The sequence below is a fragment of the Apodemus sylvaticus genome, chromosome 14 (assembly GCF_947179515.1).
Source record: "Apodemus sylvaticus chromosome 14, mApoSyl1.1, whole genome shotgun sequence".
NCBI lineage: Eukaryota > Metazoa > Chordata > Mammalia > Rodentia > Muridae > Apodemus > Apodemus sylvaticus.
The window spans coordinates 862,098-887,953 of NC_067485.1; positions in this window are offsets into that span (position 1 = coordinate 862,098).

The following is a 25,856-nucleotide window of genomic DNA, read 5'->3' on the forward strand; positions in this document are numbered from 1 at the left end:
AGAGGCAAGAGCAGCAACAGCTTAAGGGTTGATTCATCTCTCCAGCTCCTCAAATAATGGTTTTGACATTGGCCAGATTTACTACAGACTGTGAAAAAGCAAGCACAATACCAAGTATTCACACAATGTGACCTCAATGACAAAAGGAAAAATATGTATAAAGAAGAGAAGGATCTGAATGGAAACAACAGATCCCAGTGGAAGGAAGCTATTCCAAGCAGGAATAGCTTGTAGAATAAAAGGGCTTGAAAAAAGAAGCTGAGACATGTACTTCTCAACATATAACTATAGAAAGGAAGCAAAAGACTCAATCTGTAGAGTTTCTAATAGTGGGTATGACTTATTGTGTGTAAAACATAGATTTAGCAACCTCTCCCAGATACCTAAGTCTGTCTCTGTAGTATTTTAATCCCTGTATGGTAGAGAACTCTCTCTAAGTAATGACAGTCTGAAAAAAACCAACTGGCTTCATAGCTACATCAAAAAAAAAAAAAAATCCCCAAGCCTTGCAGGGCTTCCTTATTCTCTTCTTCCTTTATCTATTTGAGCTCCTGTTTGGTGAGAGAAAGATAGAAAAGCCTTAACTTGAGCTAACAGAAGACCAGGAGTTGTTGTAGAGAAAGTGAATAAAGAAGGGCATGCACAGGCTCCAAGGGATATAGCATAGTCCTCTGGAACACTGGGCATGTGTGATGGTTAATCTTGATTGTCAGCTTACTAGATCTAGAATCACCTAAACAGCAAGCCTCTGGGCATGTCTGTGAGTGATTTTCTGAATTTGGCTAATTAAAATGGGAAGACACATGCTAAATATGAACACCACCATCACACAAGCTGGGGTCCCCAACTGAATGAAAAAGAAGTGAACTGAACACTAGCATTCATCTATCTGTCTCTGCCTCTGATATGGACACATGACCAGACTCCTTGAGCTCCTAAAACCATAAAAGTCAAAGGTCTATGCTATAAGACTTTTTTTAAATATAACTTTATATAATTATAAATTTATATAATTTTAAAGAGGCAGCCTTTATACATAGCACATTCATTAAATTTTTATCAGTACAAATATATTTAAATTCCTAAATGCAAGCTCTAAGCCAAGTGTTCACTTGTTAATATTCACTATTCATAATCTCAAAAGGACCTGTCTGAACTTTTTCTCTCTCTGTTAATCTTCAGAGAACTGTAAAATGAACCTAAGTAACCTTAGTTTGGAATTTTACTTAAAGTATAAGTAGCTTTTAATAGACCATATGTTTCAATTTTTCATCAACCAAGATAATAAAACTTTGTGTGTGTGCACACCTAATGCATATATAAGTTTGTGTTTGAGGGCAGGTGTGTACATGTGTGTATGAGGCTACAGAAGTAAAATGATAAAAGTTCTAATCAACTTTAGGACAGGTCATGAAGTACTAAGATGTGCAAGCATAGAATATGGACACTTTCTATCTGTGAGGATGCTTCTCAGGAGCTAGTTGTCACCTTAGTCTATCATTCATAAAGAAGTTCACAGATGCAAACATACACATGCATATGCCATTGTTTATGACTAAGCAACTTTCCACAGGACTGGGTCCTCTTACTAACCAAAAAGTGAAATTAGCTACTAAGCTTTAAAAACCAATATTTGGTGTGTCAACACCACATTCAATCCATCATTCTGGAGGTGGAGGCAAGAGGATCTTGAGTTCAAGGCCAGCCTAGACTATATAGTGAGTTTGAAGCCAGTCTGAGCTACAGTGTGATATATTGTCTCAATATGCTGGAATCTGGGGATGTAGCTCCTTAGCAGAGGAAACTGAGTCCTTTGTAGAGAGATAGGCAAAGCTACAGGAGCCACTCCAAAGACACATCCTGGTCTGGTCATAGTGTCTAGCCTTTCTGTGCTATCTCTGGAAAACCCCAACTGAATACTGAATACTGAATACAGCCTAGGTTCTGGGATATAGTCACGTGGGGCACTTCAAAGCGCTGTCCCCCATCAAGATACCTAGAGAAAAGACTATATGGACCCCCAAATCTTGGAGGCACAAAACTTAATTATTTTCAGTAATGTATTTTTTCATTCTCTTCATTAAATAATGGAATCCATGTCACATGAAAGTAGAAGATGGGGTTATTTGAGAGAGGTAGAACCAGAAAGAGGGCAGAAAGAGGGAGGGACTGGGGAAGGGAAATGAACTAGAACAAAGTAAAATGGTATACTCAAACCCATGACTTTATGTGTTAACTTAAAAACAAAATCAGTAGAAAAAAATTATTTTTTCCACATGGGCAATATGAAGAAAAAATGAAGGGGAAACTACAGACAGAGCTGTGAGACACTGAAAGCAGACTCTCCTTATACCAGACTTTAAGAGTTAAATTACCTCTGAATTATAAGTGCACTTTGACATTTCTTCCTTTATTTTCTTAAATGATTTAAGAACCTTTTTCTTGTTGTTTGTTGCTGACAGCCTTGGGAAGTAATTACTGCTTTTGAGTATTTTGTCTACACCCAATTGTACTTAGGGAAGTCTGAAATGAAAGAAACTAGTTGAAGAACAGTAATATAAATTCTCACAACTCAAATAAACGACAATAAAACTTTTTATTATAGCAATTCAACTTAATATCATGCCAATTAGATAATGTAAAGATCTTTTGTTTTTTGTTTTTATTTGATTTGGCTTTCTCGAATCTAGCTAACACTCTGAGGATGTTTAGCTATTTCTGGCTTGGTAGCATATGTCAAACAGATTGGAGTAGCTAGTAACTGTTAACATAAAATTTAAGAATTAATTTATTTTTTAAAAGAGTATTTTATGTTATAATAAGATCTGCTTGAAATCCATATGTGATAGACCACACCTATGATCAAAGCATTGGCAGTCTAAGGCAAAATGATCCTGAGTTTGAGGCCAGCTTGCTCAGAGGAGAAGGGGAGGGATGGGGAAAGCACTCTGTTGGGGGAGAACAGGAAGGAGAGCAGCAATTGGGATGTAATAAATGAATAAATAAACAAACAAACAAACAAATCCTGTCCCATAAAACAAATGAGAAGACCATGAAATTTTATTTAACTGCAAAGGATGAAATTTCAACATTTGCAAGAAAATGGGCAGAACTTGAAGTCATTAATAAAATGAAACAACCCAGGCTCAGAGAGTAGATATGGCACACTCCTTCTCCTATCAGGAAGCAACATAATCAAACACAACACACTCATAGGAAGCAGCATAATATATATCCATGCCTGTGGGTGTGTGCTGGGGGCCATGGATGTACAAATGGGGCTCCTGGGAGAATAACAACCTTTTTTTCTATATTCTTTGTTTACATTCCAAAAGCTTTCCCCTTTCCCAGTCCCACCCCCCACTCCCCCGCCATATGTCCCATAAGACTTCTTCTCTCCATCCATTCTCCTATCTTTCCCCCTCCCTTTTCTCTGTCCTGGTACTCCCCATACAATGCTGGATCAAGCCTTTCCAGGATTAGGGCCCTCTTCTTCCTTCTTCATGGGAATCAATTGATATGCTAATTGTATCTTCAGTATTCAGAGCTTTAGGGCTAATTAATATCCACTTATCAATGATTGCATTCCATGTGTTTTTGTGATTGTGTTACATCGCTTAGGATGATATTTTCCAGTTCCATCCATTTGCCTAAAAAATTCATGAATTCATTGTTTTTAATTGCTGAATAGTACTCCATTGTGTATATATACCACATTTTCTGTATCCATTCCTCCATTGAGGGATATCTGGGCTCTTTCCAGCTTCTGGCTATTATAATAAGGCTGCTATGAACATAGTGGAGCATGTGTCCTTATTGCATGCTGGGGAATCCTCTGGGTATATGCCCAGGAGAGGTATAGCAGGGTCCTCCAGAAGTGTCATGTCCAGTTTTCTTAGGAACTGCCAGACTGATTTCCATAGTGGTTGTACCATCTTACCATCCCACCAGCAGTGAAGGAGTGTTCCTCTTTCTCCACATCCTCACCAACACCTGCTGTCTCCTGAGTTTTTAACCTTAGCCATTCTGACTGGTTTGAGGTGAAATCTCAGGGCTGTTTTGATTTGCATTTCCCTAATGACTAATGATGTTGAGCATCTCTTAAGGTGCTTCTCGGCCATCCGAATTTCTTCAGGTGAAAATTCTTTGTTTAAATCTGTACCCCATTTTTTAATAGGGTTATTTGGTTCCATGGGGTCTAACTTCTTGAGTTCTTTGTATATATTGGATATTAACTGATGTAGGGTTGGTAAAGATCTTTTCCCAATTTGTTGGTTGCCATTTTGTCCTTTTCACTGTGTCCTTTGCCTTACAGAAACTTTGTAATTTTATGAGATCCCATTTGTCAATTCTTGATCTTAGAGCATAAGCTATTGGTGTTCTGTTCAGGAACTTTTCCCCTGTGCCCATGTCCTCAAGGGTTTTCCCCAGTTTCTTTTTTATTACTTTCAGTGTGTCTGGTTTTATGTGAAGGTCCTTGATCCACTTGGAGTTGAGCTTAGTACAAGGAGATGAGAATGGATCAATTCACATTCTTCTGCATGCTGACCTCCAGTTGAACAAGCACCTTTGTTGAAAAGGCTATCTTTTTTCCACTGGATGTTTTCAGCTCCTTTGTCAAAGATCAAGTGACCATAGGTGTGTGGATTCATTTCTGGGTCTTGAATCCTATTCAATTGGTCCACTTGCCTGTCCCTGTGCCAATACCATGCAGTTTTTAACACTATTGCTCTATAATATTAATTGAAGTCTGGGATACTAATTCCCCCAGAAGTTCTTTTACTGTTGAGAACAGTTTTAGCTATCCTGGCTTTTTTGTTATTCCAGATAAATTGGAGAATTGCTTTTTCCAACTCTGTGAAGAACTGAGTTGCGATTTTGATGAGGATTGCATTGAAATTTGTATATTGCTTTTGGCAAGATGGCCATTTTAACTATATTAATCCTGACAATCCACAGGCATGGAAGATTTTTCCATTTTCTGAGGTCTTCTTTGATTTCCTTCTTCAGAGACCTGAAGTTCTTGTTGTATAGATCTTTTACTTGTTTGGTTAGAGTCACACCAGGATACTTTATATTGTTTGTGGCTATTGTGAAGGGTGTCATTTCCCTAACTTCTTTCTTAGCCTGCTTATCCTTTGAGGATAGAAAAGTGACTTATTTGCTTGAGTTGATTTTATAACCTGCCAGTTTGCTGAAGTTGTTTATCAGCTGTAGGAGTTCTCTGGTAGAATTTCTGAGGTCACTTAAGTATACTATCATGTCATCTGCAAATAGTGATAATTTTACTTCTTCCTTTCCAATTTGTATCCCTTTGACCTCCTCATGTTGTCTAATTGCTCTAGCTAGAACTTCAAGTACTATATTGAAAAGATATGGAAAGAGAGGGCAGCCTTGACTAGTCCCTGATTTTAGTGGGATTGCTTCAGGTTTCTCTCCATTTAGTTTGATGTTGGCTACCGGTTTGCTGAATATTGCTTTTACTATGCCCATGAATATACAAGAAGCCTACAGAACTCCAAACAGACTGGACCAGAACAGAAATACCTCTCTTCACATAATAATCAAAACCACAAATGTACTAAACAAAGAAAGAATATTAAAGGCTGTAAGAGAAAGAGGCCAAGTAACATATAAAGGAAGACCTATCAGAATCACACCAGACTTATCACCAGAAACTAGGAAAGCTAGAAGATCCTAGGCAGTTCTCATGCAGACTCTAAGAGAACACGAATGCCAGCCAAAACTACTATACCCAGAAAAACTCTCAATCACCATAGATGGAGAAACCAAGATATTCCGTGACAAAACCAAGTTCACCCAATATCTTACCACAAACCCAGCCCTACAAAGGATAATAGGAGAAAAACACCAATACAAGGAGGGAATCTTCACCCTGGGAAAACCAAGATTCTTCTTTCATCAAACTCAAAAGAAGATAACCAATCAAATATAAAAGATAACATCAAAAATGACAGGAAGTGATAATCACTATTCATTAATATCTCTTAACATCAATGGACTCAATTCCCCAATGAAAACACATAGACTAACAGACTGGATATGTAAACAGGATCCTATATTTTGCTGCATACAAGAAACACACCTCAGTGTCAAAGACAAACACTACCTTAGAGTAAAAGGCTGGAAGACAATTTTACAAGCAAATGGTCTCAGGAGACAAGCCAGAGTAGCCATTCTAATATCAGATAAAATTAACTTTCAACCTAAAGTCATCAAAAGAGACACTGAGGGACACTTCTTGCTGGTCAAAGGAAAAACACACCAAGAAGAACTCTCAATCCTGAACATCTATGCTCCAAATGCAAAGGCACCCTAATTCATAAAAGAAACTTTACTAAAGCTCAAAGCACACATTTCACCTAACACAATAATTGTGGGTAACTTCAACACTGAACTTTCCTCAATGGACTGATCAGGAAAACAGAAACTAAACAGGGACACAGTGAAACTAGTTGAAGCTTTGGACCAATTAGATTTAACAGAAATAACAACCTTTTAAAGGAAAGGGTAAAGAGAGGCATATGAAGATGTGACATGAGTAGAGAAGGGAGAGCAATTTTGGAAAGTAAGGTATCTAGGTTTAGTTTCTATTACTGATAAGATATGCTGAATTTATGACTAATATTAGTTATCAACTTGATCACATCTGGAATCAATTAAAACCCAAGCAGTTGGTACACTTAGGAGGAATTTTTTTAACTGGATCATATGAGGCGGGATGACCTATCCTAAATCAAGGCCATACCTTCTACAAGCAGACTACCTGAAAGGATGTGGAAGAAGGAAGAGTCTCCTTTTTAGTCTCTCTGCTTGCCTGTAAGCCAGTGTAATAAAGCCCCCTTTAACATATATAAATTCATTTATCAGTTCTGTTCCTCTGGAGAACATGACTAATACCCTGACACAAGCAAATTACAGAAGAAAGAATTTATTGAGGCTCAAATTTCCAGATATCAGTTCATCATCGCAGGAAGCCCACAGTGGCAGAAAGTATAAATGTGACCTCCCAAACATGACCACAGAGTGACCTGCTCTAGACAGTCCCTCATGGAGGCCCTCTTGCCAAATGATTTTATGTTGTATCAAGTTCACAATTAAAACTAAACATCATAGAATGAGAACAGCAAGAGGAGAGGGGGGATGGAATGAATGAGAGGGGTGTGTAGAGTGGAGCATAAGCACATGGGTATGGAAATGCCATAACAAAGCCCATTTGTGTGCTAGTTAAAAATGAGTTTAAAGAGATAATCAAGAAAAAACAGAAAGTTAGTTAGTGAGATAGTTCAGTGAGAAAAAAACACTTGCTCCATAGCCCAGATAACTTGTATAGCTGAGTTCAATTCCTGTAACCCAAAGTAGGAAGAGAAAGCCAGCTCCCAAAAGTTGTCTTTGACATCCACATGTGTGCTGTGGCACATGTGTACATGTTTGCACACACACACATACCACACACACAGAGTAATCAAAACAAAATTCAGAAGCAAATGAAGACGTGCTTTAGAGGGGCGCACTTTTATTTTCCAGTCCTGACAGAGCAGCCCAAACATAAAAAGAAAGAGGATAGCATTTGTAAGAGGCTTTTACTTCTTGCTATGCAAACTTCACAGCTATGAGACTTCTCAGGAGGAGAACTTGAACACAAATACACAACTAAAACTAATTCTTTATTTTTATTTTTAATATATTTTTAATAATTCCTCAATGTTGAGCATAGTCTCTCTCTCTCTCTCTCTCTCTCTCTCTCTCTCTCTCTCTCACACACACACACACACACACACACACACACACACACACATACACACACACACACACACATACACACACACACACACATATCCTTGTCTTCTCCTTAACTCTTTCAACCTCTTTTCCACCCATTCCCACCTTATTTTCCTAATGATCCATCCAGTATAACTTGTGTGATCAAATAATCCTAAACATAAGACCACCCACTGAAGGGATGTTGAGTCCTTTGGGCATCTACCAAGGAATGATATAGGTGAATCATGCGGTAGATTTATTATCAGTTTTTGAGGAATCACCATACTGATTTCCAGAGTAGGTGAACCAATTTGCATTCCAGGCAAGAGTGGATGAGTGTTCCCCTTTCTCTACAACCTTAACTGTGAAGAGTGTGTTACTTCCCTCTTGCAGAGGTCCTGAGTTTGGGTTACACCACCCCACAACAGATAACTCCAGCTCCAAGGGAGCTTCCTGTCTCTGCCTCTGGATCGGGAACAGCCTTGGCCACAGTACCCCATCTCCAGGCAGTGCAGGAGGCCAGCTATACACCCAGAGGCCAGGTAGGAAGAGGAAGCTTGCACTGGGGAATTTGGCATTGACAACAAGACTGACTAACACCAGTGAGAACTAGATGGCAAAAGGCAAAAGTAGGAGCATTACAAACAGAAATCAAGGCAATATGGCAGCATCTGAACCCAATTCTCCATTAACAGCAAGTCCAAGATACCCCAACATACCAAAAAAACAAGATTTGGATTTAAAATCACTGGTCATGATGCTGTTACAGTAACACATGAAGGACATAAATAAATCTATTAAAGAAATTCAGGAGAAAATGGATCAAAAGTTAGAAGCCCTTACAAGGGAAACACAAAAATCATTAAAAGAAATTCAGGAGAATATGGGTCAAAGATAGAAGCCAATAAGGAGGAAACACAAAAAATACTTAAAGAAATACAGGAGAAATTGGTCAACAGGCTGAGGTAATGAAAGAGGAAACACAAAAATCTCTCAAAGAATTACAGGAAAACACAAACAAGCAAGTGAAGGAGCTGAGCAAAACCATCCAGGATCTAAAACCAGAAGTAGAAACAACTAAGAAATCACAAAGGGAGACAACTTTGGAGATAGAAAACCTTGGGAAGAAATCAGGAGCCATAGATGCAAATATCAACAACAGAATATAAAAGATAGGAGAAAGACTCTCAGATGCTGAAGATACCATAGAATCCATGGACTAAACAGTTAAAGAAAATGCAAAATGCAAAAAGCTTGTAACCCAAAACATCGAGGAAATCCAGGACACAATAAGAAAGCCAAACCTAAGTATTGTAGGCATAGATGAGAGTAAATATTTACAACTTAAAGGGCCAACAAATATCTTCAATAAAATTATGGAAGAAAACTCCCCTAACCTAAAGAGAGAGATTCCCTTGAATATACAAGAAGCCTACAGAACTCCAAACAGACTAGATCAGAACAGAAATACCTCCCTTCACATAATAATCAAAACCACAAATGTACTAAACAAAGAAAGATTAAAGGCAGTAAGAGAAAGAGGCCAAGTAACATATAAAGGAAGACCTATCAGAATCACATCAGACTTCTCACCAGAGACTATGAAAGCTAGAAGACCCTAGGCAGATCTCAGGCAGACTCTAAAGAACACAAATGCCAGCCAAAACTACTATACCCAGAAAAACTCTCAATCACCATAGATGGGGAAACCAAGATATTCCATGACAAAACTAAGTATACCCAACATCTTTCCACAAAGCCAGCCCTACAAAGGATAATAGGAGGAAAACACCAATATACAAGGAGGGAAACTTCACCCTAGAAAATGCAAAATAGTAACCTAAACTAAAAGAACCCAAAAGAAGATAACCAATCAAATATAAAAACCAACATCAAAGATGACAGGAAGCAATAATCACTATTCCTTAATAACTCTTGACATCAGTGGACTCAATTCCCCAATAAAAAGACATAGACTAACAGACTGGATATGTAAACAGGACCCTACATTTTGCTGCATACAGGAAACACACCTCAGTGTCAAAGACAAACACTACCTTAGAGTAAAAGGCTAGAAGACAATTTTACAAGCAAATGGTCTCAGGAGACAAGCCAGAGTAGCCATTCTAATATCAGATAAAATTGACTTTCAACCTAAAGTCATCAAAAGAGACACTGAGGGACACTTCTTGCTGGTCAAAGGAAAAACACACCAAGAAGAACTCTCAATCCTGAACATCTATGCTCCAAATGCAAAGGCACCTTCATTCATAAAAGAAACTTTACTAAAGCTCAAAGCACACATTACACCTAACACAGTAATTGTGGCTGACCTCAACACTGTACTTTCCTCAATGGACCAATCAGGAAAACAGAAACCAAACAAGAACACAGTGAAACTAATTGAAGCTTTGGACCAATTAGATTTAACAGATATATATAAAACATTTCATCCTAAAGCAAAAGAATATACCTTTTTCTCAGCACATCATGATACCAATCTCCAAAATGGATCATATAATTGGTCACAAGACAGACGTCAACAAATATAAGAAGATCGAAATAATCCCATGCCTCTCTGATCAGATCACTATGGAATAAAAGTGGTCTTCAATAGCAACAAAAACAACAGAAAGCCCACATACACATGGAAACTGAACAATACTCTACTCAATGATACCTGGTCAAGGAAGAAATAAAGAAATCAAAGACTTTTTAGAATTTAATGAAAATGAAGATACAGCATACCCAAATCTATGGGACACAATGAAAGCAGTGCTAAGAGGAAAACTCATAGCCCTGAGTGCCTCCAAAAAGAAAATGGAGAGAGCATACACTAGCAGCTTAGTGACACACCTGAAAGCCCTAGAACAAAAAGAAGCTAATTCACCCAGGAGGAGTAGAAGGCAGGAAATCATCAAACTCAGGGCTGAAATCAATCAAGTAGAAACAAAGAGAACCATACAAAGAATCAACAAAACCAGGAGCTGGTTGTTTGAGAAAATCAACAAGATAGATAAACCCTTAGCCAGACTAAACAAAGGGAACAGAGACAGTATCCAGATTAACAAATTTAGAAATGAAAAGGGAGATATTACAACAGAAACTGAGGAAATTCAAAAAATCATCAGATCCTACTACAAAGACCTATACTCAACACAACTGGAGGATCTGGAGGAAATGGACAGTTTCCTAGACAGACATCAAACATCAAAATTAAATCAGGATCAAATAGATCATCTAAACAGTCCCATAACCCCTAAAGAAATAAAAGGGGTGATAGAAAGTCTCCCAACCAAAAAAAAAGAAGAGGACCAGATGGCTTCAGTGAAGAATTCTATCAGACCTCCAAAGAAGACCTAACACCAATACTCTTCAAATTATTCCACAAAATAGAAACAGAACGAATACTACCCAACTCATTCTACAAAGCCAAATTATGCTGATACCAAAACCACACAAAGATCCAACAAAGAAAGAGAACTTCAGGCCAATTTCCCATATGAATATTGATGCAAAAATACTTAATAAAATTCTTGCCAACCAAATCCAAGAACACATCAAAATGATCATTCACCATGATCAAGTAGACTTCATCCCAGGGATGCAGGGATGGTTCAATATAGGAAATCCATCAATGCAATCCACTACATAAACAAACTCAAAGTAAAAAACTATATGATCATTTCATTAGATGCTGAAAAAGCCTTTCACAAAATTCACCATCCTTTCATGCTAAAAGTCTTGGAAAAAACAGGAATTCAAGGCCCATACCTGAACATAGTTAAAGCAATATACAGCAAACCGGTAGCCAACATCAAACTAAATGGAGAGAAACTTGAAGCAATCCCACTAAAATCAGGGACTAGACAAGGCTGCCCTCTCTCTCCATATCTTTTCAATATAGTACTTGAAGTTCTAGCTAGAGCAATTCGACAACATAAGGAGGTCAAGGGGATACAAATTGGAAAGGAAGAAGTAAAATTATCACTATTTGCAGATGATATGATAATATATTTAAGTGACCCAAAAAACTCCACCAGAGAACTCCTACAGCTGATAAACAACTTCAGCAAAGTGGCAGGTTGTAAAATCGACTCAAGCAAATCAGTTGCCTTCCTATACTCAAAGGATAAGCAGGCTGAGAAAGAAGTTAGGGAAATAACACCCTTCATAATAGCCACAAACAATATAAAGTGTCTTGGTGTGACTCTAACCAAACAAGTGAAAGATCTTTACGACGAGAACTTCAGATCTCTGAAGAAGGAAATCAAAGAAGACCTCAGAAAATGGAAAAATCTTCCATGCCTGTGGATTGGCAGGATTAATATAGTTAAAATGGCCATCTTGCCAAAAGCAATATACAGATTCAATGCAATCCCCATCAAAATCCCAACTCAGTTCTTCACAGAGTTGGAAAAAGCAATTCTCAAATTTATCTGGAATAACAAAAAACCCAGGATAGTTGAAACTATTCTCAACAGTAAAGGAACTTCTAGGGGTATTAGTATCCCAGACCTCAAGCAATACTACAGAGCAATAGTGTTAAAAACTGCATGGTATTGGCACAGGGACAGGCAAGTGGACCAATGAAATAGAATTGAAGACCCAGAAATGAATCCACACACCTATGGTCACTTGATCTTCGACAAAGGAGCTGAAAACATCCAGTGGAAAAAAGATAGCCTTTTCAACAAATGGTGCTGGTTCAACTGGAGGTCAGCATGCAGAAGAATGTGAATTGATCCATTCTCATCTCCTTGTACTAAGCTCAACTCCAAGTGGATCAAGGACCTCCACATAAAACCAGACACACTGGAACTAATAGAAAAGAAACTGGGGAAAACCCTTGAGGACATGGGCACAGGAGAAAAGTTCCTGAACAGAACACCAATAGCTTATGCTCTAAGATCAAGAATTGACAAATGGGATCTCATAAAATTACAAAGTTTCTGTAAGGCAAAGGACACAGTGAAAAGGACAAAATGGCAATCAACAAATTGGGAAAAGATCTTTACCAACCCTACATCAGATAGAGGGCTAATAGCCAATATATACAAAGAACTCAAGAAGTTAGACCCCATGGAACCAAATAACCCTATTAAAAATGGGGTACAGATCTAAACAATGAATTTTCACCTGAAGAACTTTGGATGACCAAGAAGCACCTTAAGAAATGCTCAACATCATTAGTCATTAGGAAAATGCAAATCAAAACAAATATGAGATTTCACCTCATACCTGTCAGAATGGCTAAGGTTAAAAGCTCAGGAGACAGCAGGTGTTGGTGAGGATGTGGAGAAAGAGGAACACTCCTCCACTGCTGGTAGGATTGTAAGATGGTACAACCACTATGGAAATCAGTCTGGCGGTTCCTAAGAAAACTGAACATGACACTTCTGTAGAACCCTGCTATACCTCTCCTGGGCATATACCCAGAGGATTCCCCATCATGCAATAAGGACACATGCTCCATTATGTTCATAGCAGCCTTATATATAATAGCCAGTAGTTAGAAAGACCCCAGATGTCCCTCAATGGAGAAATGGATACAGAAAATGTGGTATATTTACACAATGAAATGCTACTCAGCAATTAAAAACAATGAATTCATGAAATTTTTAGGCAAATGGTTGGAACTGGAAAATATCATCCTAAGTGAGGTAACCCAATCACAAAAGAATACACATGGAATGCAATCTCTGATATGTGGATATTAATTAGCCCAGAAGCTCTGAGTACCCAAGGCACAATTAGCATAACAAATGACTCCCATGAAGAAGTAAGGAGAGGGCCCTAATCCTGGAAAGGCTTGATCTAGCATTGTAGGGGAGTACCAGGAAAGAGAAAAAGGATGGAGGTGAATAGAGAATGGGTGGAGAGAAGAAGGCTTATGGGACATATGGAGAGGGGGGAACTGGGAAAGGGGAAATCATTTGGAATGTAAACAAAGAATATAGAAAATTTAAAAAAAAAAGAAAAAATAAATAAAATAAAAAAATTATCCCATTGTGTTTAAATTTCTTAATATTGAGAAGTAATTTTTACTTTCCCTATTTTTTCATTCTTTCTAGTCTTTTGTTCATTTCTCCTTTCTTCACTTCAATTCTTCTCCATTCCTCACCTGTCTTTTATTTAGCATTGTTTCTCTATTTCTGCCCTTTTCCTCCTCCCTTTAGCTCATACATTTACTTCCACACTTTCCCAAACATTCTACAGTAACTGCACTTCTCTGTTTCTATTCATTGGTGAACTGTAATCAACCACACATGTGTTTCTACATCTCGTATGGTCTGTTGTTTTTACAGTGGTTTGTTTTCTCTTTGATAACTAGTACAGGGGGTTGAGATTTCAAGAATAGACTGCTCAAGAAAACTGAAAGAGTTCCAAACCAACCAATGCACAAATCACAACACAGAAATATAAGAAGTGTGTAAAAGCAAGCCAACATGACTCCTCAAAAAGAGTATATCTCCTTGGCTATGACCTCAGGACACTGAAATGGGAGAAGCGTCAGATGAAGATATCATAGATTCTCTTATAAAATGATCATAGTCCTGAGAAAGGAAATAAATATGCAGGTGAATTCAACCCCAAACCTGCAAAGTCAGCAGGATGAAAAAAAGGTTTTTTAAATGGAAATACTAAAAATGAAAAAAAGTCAGTGGGAGGGAAAAAACTCATCACAGTGGGAAAAAATCAATAAATTCAAGCAGATAGAAGAAAGAACACTAGATAAGCAGAACAGGCTGTTGAGTTGTTTCATTCAAATAGAAATTATAAAAATATGAGCATGCCCAAAAGCTCTAGAATTCTGTTAACACACCAAACTCAAAAATCTTTGTGATAGAAAGAGCTGAAATAAACACTGAAGGCATAGGATCTTTATTTATAAAGTTGTACCAGAAAAATACCCCTATAGAGAAAGAGACATGCATCCTCAGAAGGCATTTAGAACCCCAAGTAGACACAACAAAAGAAGAACCTCTCCAGGATATATTACTGTCAAAATGTCAGAAATGCTCAGCAAAGACACACTATTCATGCTGTAAGATCAAAACAGTTGTTCAGATAACATCAGATCTACCTAAAAGCCACAAATGAACAGACTGATAATTTTCAAGACTGAAAGTATATAACTGAAAACTAAGATTGCTATATCCAGAAAAGCTAATGAGAAATATGACATTTTAAGACAAGCAATAGAGCCATACCTATGGAAGATACTTAAAGGTATACCATACACGGAGGAAGTAGAAAACCAGTCTCAACCACAAGAGCACAGGAAAGAATAAATTCCATGAGGTAAATAGATGAACAGAGAAATAGAATCCACCTTGTCCAAGAGCATAAGCAAAACTCCAATACCAATAGAGGAAAAAGATAGAAAACAGATTTCATATTAATAAATAAAACAAATGTTTTTTAAGATAAGAACAAAAACTGTACACTGCTCAAAAGAAAATACAGGATAAGATTTCTGAACTTGTGTTAGAGAATGATTATATATTTTTCAATAAAAATTAATTGGGTTCTCTTATATAGCTATATATTGTACATATTAAACCCTTACCATGCACAAGTATTTTCTTACATCCTCTAGGCTGTCCTCTTTTATTTTTATTTATTCTTTGAAAGTTTCTTATGTGTATACAATATGTCTTGAACATACCTATCACTCCTCCCTATTTCCTACACCCCACCATCTTCCCCAACACATATCTCTTCCATCTTTGTGCTCTTTGTTCTTTTTAAATTGCTAATTATGCTAATTATGAAATGAGCATGGGATCATTAACTGGGTCATGGACCACCTGCCAATGGTCACGCTCCTTAAAAAAAATAACTCTCTCCTCCACCTAGCATCAATACCAGCATCATCATCACTAGCTCTGTGGTCTTGGTTTTATTTATGTTTTCACATTTTAATTTTATTTGTGGTATATATTATACGTTAATCATATACTACCACCACTAAGTTGCCCTACTCCCTCCCTTCCCTGGCCTGTTGTTGCCATTTGTCATCCTACCCAATGTCACTTATACTTTGATTTAATAGATGATTATATGATTATATAAAACCTAGGAAACAGAAATGAGAGGAACATGATATTCGTCTCTGAATCTGGCTTCATTCATTTAAGATGATTATCTCCAGTTGTACTCATGAATGAAATAAATTTATTCTTGTTTATGGCAAAAAATACATTATGTTTATAGCCAAAATTTTCCTTATCTATTAGACAGCTAGGTTGGATTCATAACTTAGTTATTGTGATCAGTGCCACAGTAAACACTGAGGTGCAAGTATCTGTGTGATGTGTTGACTTTGGAATCCTTTCATAAATACCCAAGAGTGACATGGCTGGTCACATGGTAAATCTATTTCTAGTTCTTTAACACCTCCATCCTGACTTACATAGAGGTTGTACATTTCTCCAAGAATGTACAAAAAAAAATTTAAGCTATAATGCCAAAAGTAGGAACAATTAAAGAAGAAATAGAGCAAAGTTGTTCAAAACTTAAAACTTTGGTGCTAAAAACAATTCCATCAAAAGGACAAAATCAAGGCTGGAGAAATGGCTCAGCAGTCAAATGCCCATGCTTCTCTTGTAGAAAATTGGGATCATTTCCCACCTCCGGACCACCTGTAACAACTCCTTCATTTGACAACCCCTTTCTGTACTCCATGGGTACCTGCAGTCATGTGTATATACCCTCATACACACAAATAAAAAAACTTTTTAAGGCAAAATCTTCAGAATGGTATAGAATATTTGTACAACATATGTCCAATAAGAGTTTGATCTCCAGAATATAATGAAGCCTTCCACTGCAGTAGCAATCAGTCAAACAATGCAAACAGATTGTAAGCAAAGGATTTTTAAAAGGTACTTCTCCACAGAAATATACAGATGTCCAACAAGCACATGGAAATGGGCTCAGCATCATTAGTCATTATGCAAATTAAAATTAAGATTCCATCAGCTTGGATTTTTTTAAATGACAGTAATGAACATTGCCGAGGGCGTGACTAAAACAAAATTCTTATGTGCTCCTGCTCAGAATGCAGAATAGTTCAATGATTGTGAAAAACAAGTTTCTCAAAAAATTAAGCACCAAGTTACCCAAGACTCAATTATTTAGTATATACTCAAGAAAACTCAAACATGCTCACTCACAAAGGCAGTGTATATGAGTATTTGCCCCAGAATTTTTCAGAACAGTCCAAATATCCTAAAACCAACAGCCAGGTAAATATGGTATGTTTCATTTGAACATTTTTAGGAATTAAATATTAATAATATGATACAGCATGGATGGATTTTAAAAACATGTAAGTAGGGGCTGGTAAGATGGCTCAGCAGTTAAGAGCACTGGCTGCTCTTCCAGAAATCCTAAGTTCAATTCCCAACAACCAAATAGTGGCTCACAACCATCTATAAGGAGATCTGATTGGTACTCTCTTCTAGCCTGCAGGTGTTCATGCAGCAGAGCACTCATACATTAAATAAATAAATGTTTTAAAAATATATATAAGTAAAAGAATCCATTAACAAAGATCATGTGGTTCATAGCTGAAATTAGAATAGAAATTTAGTGCCCACTCAGGACTGCAGGTGAGGGAGAAGTTGGGAAAGATGGATAATGGGCAGTGACCACTAACAGGAATAAGTTTTGTTTAAGGAAGATGATAATATTTCCAAAATTAGAGAGTAGTAATGGTTTCAAAACTCTATGAATGTATTAAAATATAGTACACTTTAAAGGGTAAGTCCCACAGAATATAAAATTTTGTGCCAGTAAAACAGTTCCTCCGAAGGCTTTCCCTGTAGAACATGCCTCCCTTACCTCCATTCCAAATACTTAGTCCTTAAGAACAAAAAGGAATTCCCTCTGTTTGTTTGAAGTAGGAGTGTCTGGGCTCAGAAAAGGGAGGTGAATGGCTGGCCACAAGAGACACATAACATCATGTGACTGAGAGAGATACAAAAGATAGAAAGGGCACAGACAAAACACAGAATAAGTCTTTTAAACCTGTAGGAAAGATGACTCAGTGGTTAAGAGCATGTACCTCTCCTGCAGAGGCTCACAGCTATCTATAACTCCAGCTCCAAAATAGCCCTCTTCTATACTACAATTCAGAAAAAAAAAAAAACTGACATGATATTAATTAAAGAATATGAAGTCGCATATATGATAACAACAACAAAAAAAAAGTACAGAAATGTACAAAGGGTAGACAGAATGCACCCTAGTAAAACAATTCTATACTGAGTTGAGGGGTTTTGTTTAGATTCAGATGTTAATTTGACATGAAGCTGTGACCTATTTCCATACTGACCCAAGGTCTCTGTTAGGTGGTTGTACCATTGAAGCCCTTCCCCTCTCCTGGGAAGGTTCAGGAACCCAAAGATTCAGTTGGGAGGAGGCAAGAAGGCTCAGAGAATAAAGCACAGCAGCATTAAGTCTGATGACTTGTATTTGATTCCTTGATCTCCCTCAAAGACAGATAGTGAAAACCTACTTTCAAATCCAAAAGCTGTCTTGTGACTTCCATACACACACAGCCTGTGATTGGAAGGAATTGACTCTGCACTCCCAGAGCACTGAGGTGAAGAAGGTGGAGAGTCACTGACACTCCCCAACCAGGGACATCTGCTTCAGAGAATGAACTGTGGTCAGTAAGTGGACAATATCAAGAGGCATTCCATGTAGCTGCTCATAAAGTCTCAGCAGGGTAGAGCTTACCCTTCAAAGGGAGCCCTCCCTTGTCCATTTTAAAACTGACTTCTTACTTACTCAGCAGGCTCTCTCATTATGCCTCCTACATTCTCTTCCCAAACAAATCAGATGCATGAAGACCTTTGTATTTTGTTGTTTTTAGACAAAAGTCATAATAAGAAAATTTTGAATATTAGTGATAAGTACAGAAAACAAAAATATACATTAAAACAGTCAATCCTTAATTCCAGAGCAAGGGGAAATTACTAAAAGATTAGTCATAGAATAGAACATGGCTAAGCCCAGAGCAGCAGGTCGGCAGACATTATAATGTAAACTTTTAATAATAATGCAATCACATTTTGATAGAATATGAAGTGGTTGGGAGATTGATGAATGGTGAATGTGGGCAGTGATTTTGTAGTACTATAAGAGAACTATTGTGTCTATAAGTTTAATTAGGACCGCTCAGACATCTCGCATGGGTCTGTACCATTTAGCATATTTGTGCCAATCACAATTGTTCAGCTTAAAATCTTTTCCATTCCTCAATACAGAAATTGCCAGATCTCTATAGCAACAAGAACCTAAGAACTCTGGTTGCCCTAGAGACAAGAGCACCTTAGCACAGATGCAAATATCAATAGCCAAAACCCAAAACTCCCTCTTAGCAAAAATGACTTAAGATCCTTTATGAACAAGGACCCTGGACACTGACCTGGACTGCATACATGTATAAGAAAGGGGACTGAACACTAAGAATGTTCCCCAGACAGAAACCCTCCTCATAGGGTAGTCATGTAACCTCTGGTTATGTTTGGTCCAAACCACTATCCATGACCTAAGAGTGCAACTACAACCAAATGGGTGGACCTCAGACAGAGTTAAGGCTCAAAAAGAAAACAGTTTCAAAACATAAAAGTAATTTATTTAGATAACTATGAGCCATCCAGAGTTAAGAAAATTAGCCTGGCCAGGCGGTGGTGGCGCACGCCACGCCTTTAATCCCAGCACTTGGGAGGCAGAGGCAGGTGGATTTCTGAGTTCGAAGCCAGTTTGGTCTACAAAGTGAGTTCCAGGCAGCCAGGGCTATATGGAGAAACCCTGTCTCAAAAAGCAAAAACAAAAAACAAAAAAAAATAAATAAAAAACAAAAAAAAGAAAAGAAAAGAAAAGAAAATTAGCCTGACATATTCTAAGAGAAACTAGATGCTGGATTTAAAAAAAAAAAAAAAAAAATCCTACACATTAAAGCCTTTTCCAAGCAAGATAGTAACCTTTCATCAAACCCAAAAGAAGTTAAGCATTCAAATTTAAAAAATAACGTCAAAAATGATAGGAAGTAACAATCACTATTCCTTAATATCTCTTAACATCAATGGACTTAATGCCCCAATAAAAAGACACAGACTAACTGAATGGATACGTAAACAGGACCCTACATTTTGCTGCTTACAGGAAACACACCTCAGGGTCAAAGACAAACACTACCTTAGAGTAAAAGGCTGGAAGACAATTTTACAAGCAAATGGTCTCAGGAAACAAGCTGGAGTAGCCATTTTAATATCAGATAAAATTGACTTTCAACCCAAAGTCATCAAAAGAGACCCTGAGGGACACTTCTTGCTGGTCAAAGGAAAAATACAAAAAGAAGAACTGTCAATCCTGAACATCTATGCCCCAAATGCAAGGGCACCCTCTTTCGTAAAAGAAACTTTATTAAAACTAAAAGCACACATTGCACCTAACACAATAATTGTGGGTGACTTCAACACTGCACTTTCCTCAATGGACCGATCAGGAAAACAGAAACTAAACAGGGACACAATGAAACTAATTGAAGCTTTGGACCAATTAGAGTTAACAGATATATATAGAACATTCTATCCTAAAACAAAAGAATATACCTTTTTCTCAGCACCTCATGGTACCTTCTCCAAAATCGACCATATAATTGGTCACAAGACAGACCTCAACAAATATAAGAAGATAGAACTAATCCCATGCCTCCTATCTGATCACTATGGAGTAAAAGTGGTCTTCAATAGCAACAGAAACAACAGAAAACCCACATACACGTGGAAACTGAACAATACTCTACTCAATGATACCTTGGTCAAGGAAGAAATAAAGAAAGAAATTAAAGACTTTTTAGAACACAATGAAAATGAAAACACAACATACCCAAATCTATGGGACACAATGAAAGAAGTGCTAAGAGGAAAACTCATAGCCCTGAGTGCCTCCAAAAAGAAAATGGAGAGAGCATACATTACCAGCTTAATGACACACCTGAAAGCCCTAGAACAAAAAGAAGCTATTTCGCCCAGGAGGAGTAGAAGGCAGGAAATCATCAAACTCAGGGCCGAAATCAATCAAGTAGAAACAAAGAGAACCATACAAAAAATCAACAAAACCAGGAGCTGGTTCTTTGAGAAAATCAACAAGATAGATAAACCCTTAGCCAGACTGGCCAAAGGGCACAGAGAAAGTATCCAAATTAACAAACTTAGAAATGAAAAGGGAGATATAACAACGGAAACTGAGGAAATCCAAAAAATCATCAGATCCTACTACAAGAGCCTGTACTCAACACAACTGGAGAATCTGGAGGAAATGGACAATTTCCTTGACAGATACCAAATACCAAAATTAAATCAGGACCAACTAGACCATCTAAACAGTCCCATAATGCCTAAAGAAATAGAAGGAGTCATAGAAAGTCTTCCAACCAGAAAAAGCACAGGACCAGATGGCTTCAGTGCAGAATTCTACCAGACCTTCAAAGAAGAGTTAACACCAATACTCTTCAAACTATTCCACAAAATAGAAACAGAAGGAACACTACCCAATTCCTTCTACGAAGCCACAATTACGCAGATACCAAAGCCACACAAAGATCCAACAAAGAAAGAGAACTTCAGACCAATTTCCCTTATGAACATCGATGCAAAAATACTCAATAAAATTCTTGCCAACCAAATCCAAGAACACATCAAAACAATCATCCACCATGATCAAGTAGGCTTTATCCCAGGAATGCAGGGTTGGTTCAATATACGGAAATCCATCAATACAATCCACTACATAAACAAACTCAAAGAACAAAACCACATGGTCATTTCATTGGATGCTGAAAAAGCATTTGACAAAATTCAGCATCCTTTCATGCTTAAAGTCTTGGAGAGAACAGGAATTCAAGGCCCATACCTAAACATAGTAAAAGCAATATACAGCAAACCGGTAGCCAGCATCAAACTAAATGGAGAGAAACTTGAAGCAATCCCACTGAAATCAGGGACCAGACAAGGCTGCCCCCTTTCTCCTTATCTTTTCAATATTGTACTTGAGGTACTAGCTCGGGCAATTCGACAACATAAGGAGGTCAAAGGGATACAAATTGGAAAGGAAGAAGTCAAACTATCATTATTTGCAGACGACATGATCGTCTACCTAAGTGACCCAAAGAACTCCACTAGAGAGCTCCTACAGCTGATAAACAACTTCAGCAAAGTGGCAGGTTATAAAATCAACTCAAGCAAATCAGTGGCCTTCCTATACTCAAAGGATAAGCAGGCTGAGAAAGAAATTAGGGAAATGACCCCCTTCACAATAGCCACAAACAGTATAAAGTATCTTGGGGTGACTCTTACCAAACATGTGAAAGATCTGTATGACAAGAACTTCAAGACTCTGAAGAAGGAAATGGAAGAAGACCTCAAAAAATGGGAAAACCTCCCATGCTCATGGATCGGTAGAATCAATATAGTTAAAATGGCCATTTTGCCTAAAGCACTATACAGATTCAGTGCAATACCCATCAAAATCCCAACTCAATTCTTCACAGAGTTAGAAAGAGCAATTATCAAATTCATCTGGAACAACAAAAAACCCAGGATAGCTAAAACTATTCTCAGCAACAAAAGAAAATCTGGGGGAATCAGTATCCCTGCCCTCAAGCAATACTACAGAGCAATAGTGTTAAAAACTGCATGGTATTGATACAGTAACAGGCAGGAGGATCAATGGAACAGGATTGAAGATCCAGAAATGAACCCACACACCTATGGCCACTTGATCCTCGACAAAGAGGCTGAAAACATCCAATGGAAAAAAGATAGCCTTTTCAACAAATGGTGCTGGTTCAACTGGAGGTCAGCATGCAGAAGAATGCGAATTGATCCATCCTTGTCTCCTTGTACTAAGCTCAAATCCAAATGGATCAAGGACCTCCACATAAAGCCAGACACTCTGAAGCTAATAGAAAAGAAACTGGGGAAGACCCTTGAGGACATCGGTACAGGGAGAAAGTTTCTGAACAGAACACCAATAGCGTATGCTCTAAGAGCAAGAATTGACAAATGGGACCTCATAAAATTACAAAGTTTCTGTAAGGCAAAGGACACCATCAAGAGGACAAATCGGCAACCAACAAATTGGGAAAAGATCTTCACCAATCCTACATCAGATAGAGGGCTAATATCCAATATATATAAAGAACTCAAGAAGTTAGACTCCAGAAAACCAAACAACCCTATTAAAAAATGGGGTACAGAGTTAAACAAAGAATTCTCACCTGAAGAACTTCGGATGGCCGAGAAGCATCTTAAAAAATGCTCAACTTCATTAGTCATTAGGGAAATGCAAATCAAAACAACCCTAAGATTTCATCTTACACCAGTCAGAATGGCTAAGATTAAAAATTCAGGAGACAGCAGGTGTTGGAGAGGGTGTGGAGAAAGAGGAACACTCCTCCACTGCTGGTGGGGTTGCAAATTGGTACAACCACTCTGGAAAGCAGTCTGGCGGTTCCTCTGAAAACTGGGCACCTCACTTCCAGAAGATCCTGCTATACCACTCCTGGGCATATACCCAGAAGATTCCCCACCATGTAATAAGGATACATGTTCTACTATGTTCATAGCAGCCCTATTTATAATTGCCAGATGCTGGAAAGAACCCAGGTATCCCTCAACAGAAGAGTGGATGCAAAAAATGTGGTATATCTACACAATGGAGTACTATTCAGCCATTAGAAACAATGAATTCATGAAATTCTTAGGCAAATGGATGGAGCTAGAGAATATCATACTAAGTGAGGTAACCCAGACTCAAAAGGTGAATCATGGTATGCACTCACTAATAAGTGGATATTAACCTAGAAAACTGGAATACCCAAAACATAATCCACACATCAAATGAGGTACAAGAAGAAAGGAGGAGTGGCCCCTGGTTCTGGAAAGACTCAGTGAAACAGTATTTGGCAAAACCAGAACGGGGAAGTGGGAAGGGGTGGGTGGGAGGACAGGGGAAGAGAAGGGGGCTTACGGGACTTTCGGGGAGTGGGGGGGCTAGAAAAGGGAAATCATTTGAAATGTAAATAAATTATGTCGAATAAAAAAAATAAAAAAAATAAAAAATAAATTAAAAAAAAAAGAATTGCTTTACAGGCTATTGAAGGTTATCAGTTTATACCTACAAAAAAAAAAAAAAAAAAAAAAAGCCTTTTCCTATTTCAAAAGTGGAAAATTAACACAGATTCCTGGCAACCTCAGAGTCCTATAAGAGAGTAAAAGATAGAACTGACTCAAACAAAAAAGATATTCTCACCAGTGTTGGTCACTATCCTGTCTGATCTGGGGTTGTAGCTCAGTTGGTAGGGTGTTTATCTAGCATTTGAAAAGTCCTGGCTTGATCCTTAGGACTCCACAAACTAGGTATGGTAGTATACCCTGTAATCCCAGCAATCAGAGTTAGAGGGGAGGGGAATCATAGGTTTGGGGTGAGGAAGAGGAAAGAAAGCATGTTTGAAAGAGATGATGGATGACAAAGGTCTTCCCTTTTCTTAAATCTTTTTGTTGTTGTTGTTGTTTTCTTTAATTCCGTTTGATTTTTTGTTGTTGTTGTTGTTTTGTTTCTTTTTCTTTTTTTTAAATTTTATTCAATATATTTTTTATTTACATTTCAAATGATTTCCCCTTTTCTGGCCCCCCACTCCCCAAAAGTGAGCCCCCTTCCCTCCCCCTGTTCTCCCACCCACCCCTTCCCACTTCCATGTTCTGGTTTTGCCCTATACTGCTACACTGAGTCTTTCCAGAAGCAGGGGCCACTCCTCCGTTCTTCTTGGACCTCATTTGATGTGTGGATTATGTTTTGGGTATTCCAGTTTTCCAGGCTAATATCCACTTATTAGTGAGTGCATACCATGATTGATCTTTTGAGACTGGGTTACCTCACTTAGTATGATGTTCTCCAGCTCCATCCATTTGCCTAAGAATTTCATGAATTCATTGTTTCTAATGGCTGAATAGTACTCCATTGTGTAAATATACCACATTTTTTGCATCCATTCTTCTGTTGAGGGATACATGGGTTCTTTCCAGCTTCTGGCTATTATAAATTGAGCTGCTATGAACATAGTGGAGCATATATCCTTATTACATGCTGGGGAATCCTCTGGGTATATGCCCAGGAGTGGTATAGCAGGATCCTTCGGAAGTGATGTGCCCTGCTTTCTGAGGAACCTCCAGACTGATTTCCAGAGTGGTTGTACCAATTTGCAACCTCACCAGCAGTGGAGGAGTGTTCCTCTTTCTCCACATCCACGCCAACACCTGCTGTCTCCTGAGTTTTTAATCTTAGCCATTCTGACTGGTGTAAGGTGAAATCTCAGGGTTGTTTTGATTTGCATTTCTCTAATGACTAATGATATTGAGCATTTTTAAAGATGCTTCTCAGCCATCCGAAGTTCTTCGGGTGAAAATTCTTTGTTTAGTTCTATACCCCATTTTTCATAGGGTTATTTGGTTTTCTGGGGTCTAACTTCTTGAGTTCTTTGTATATATTGGATATTAGCCCTCTATCTGATGTAGGATTGGTGAAAATCTTTTCCCAATTTGTTGGTTGCCTATTTGTCCTTTTGATGGTGTCCTTTGCTTTACAGGTTTTTTCGAGACAGGGTTTCTCTGTGTAGCCCTGTCTGTCCTGTAACTCATTCTGTAGACCAGGCTGGTCTCAAACTCAGAAATCCACCTACCTTTGCCTCCCAAATGCTGGAATTAAAGGCGTACACCACCGCCGCCCAGCAGGTTCTTCTCTTATCAGTCAAAAGGTTTTTAAATGGGCGGCGGCGGTGGCGGCGGCGGTAGCAGTGGCTGCTCCAGCTGAAGGGCCATCAGCAGTGGAACCAAGGCGACACAGGGTCCAGTTAGGCCCTGCGCCCACGACCACTGACCTTCGCTGACCAGCCGGGCGGCAAGCAACTGCGGTTCTGCGGAGCCTTTCGCTGCACGGAAGCCACTTCAGAACTCGGCTGCCCGCCAGTCAGGAGAGACTCACCGCCATCT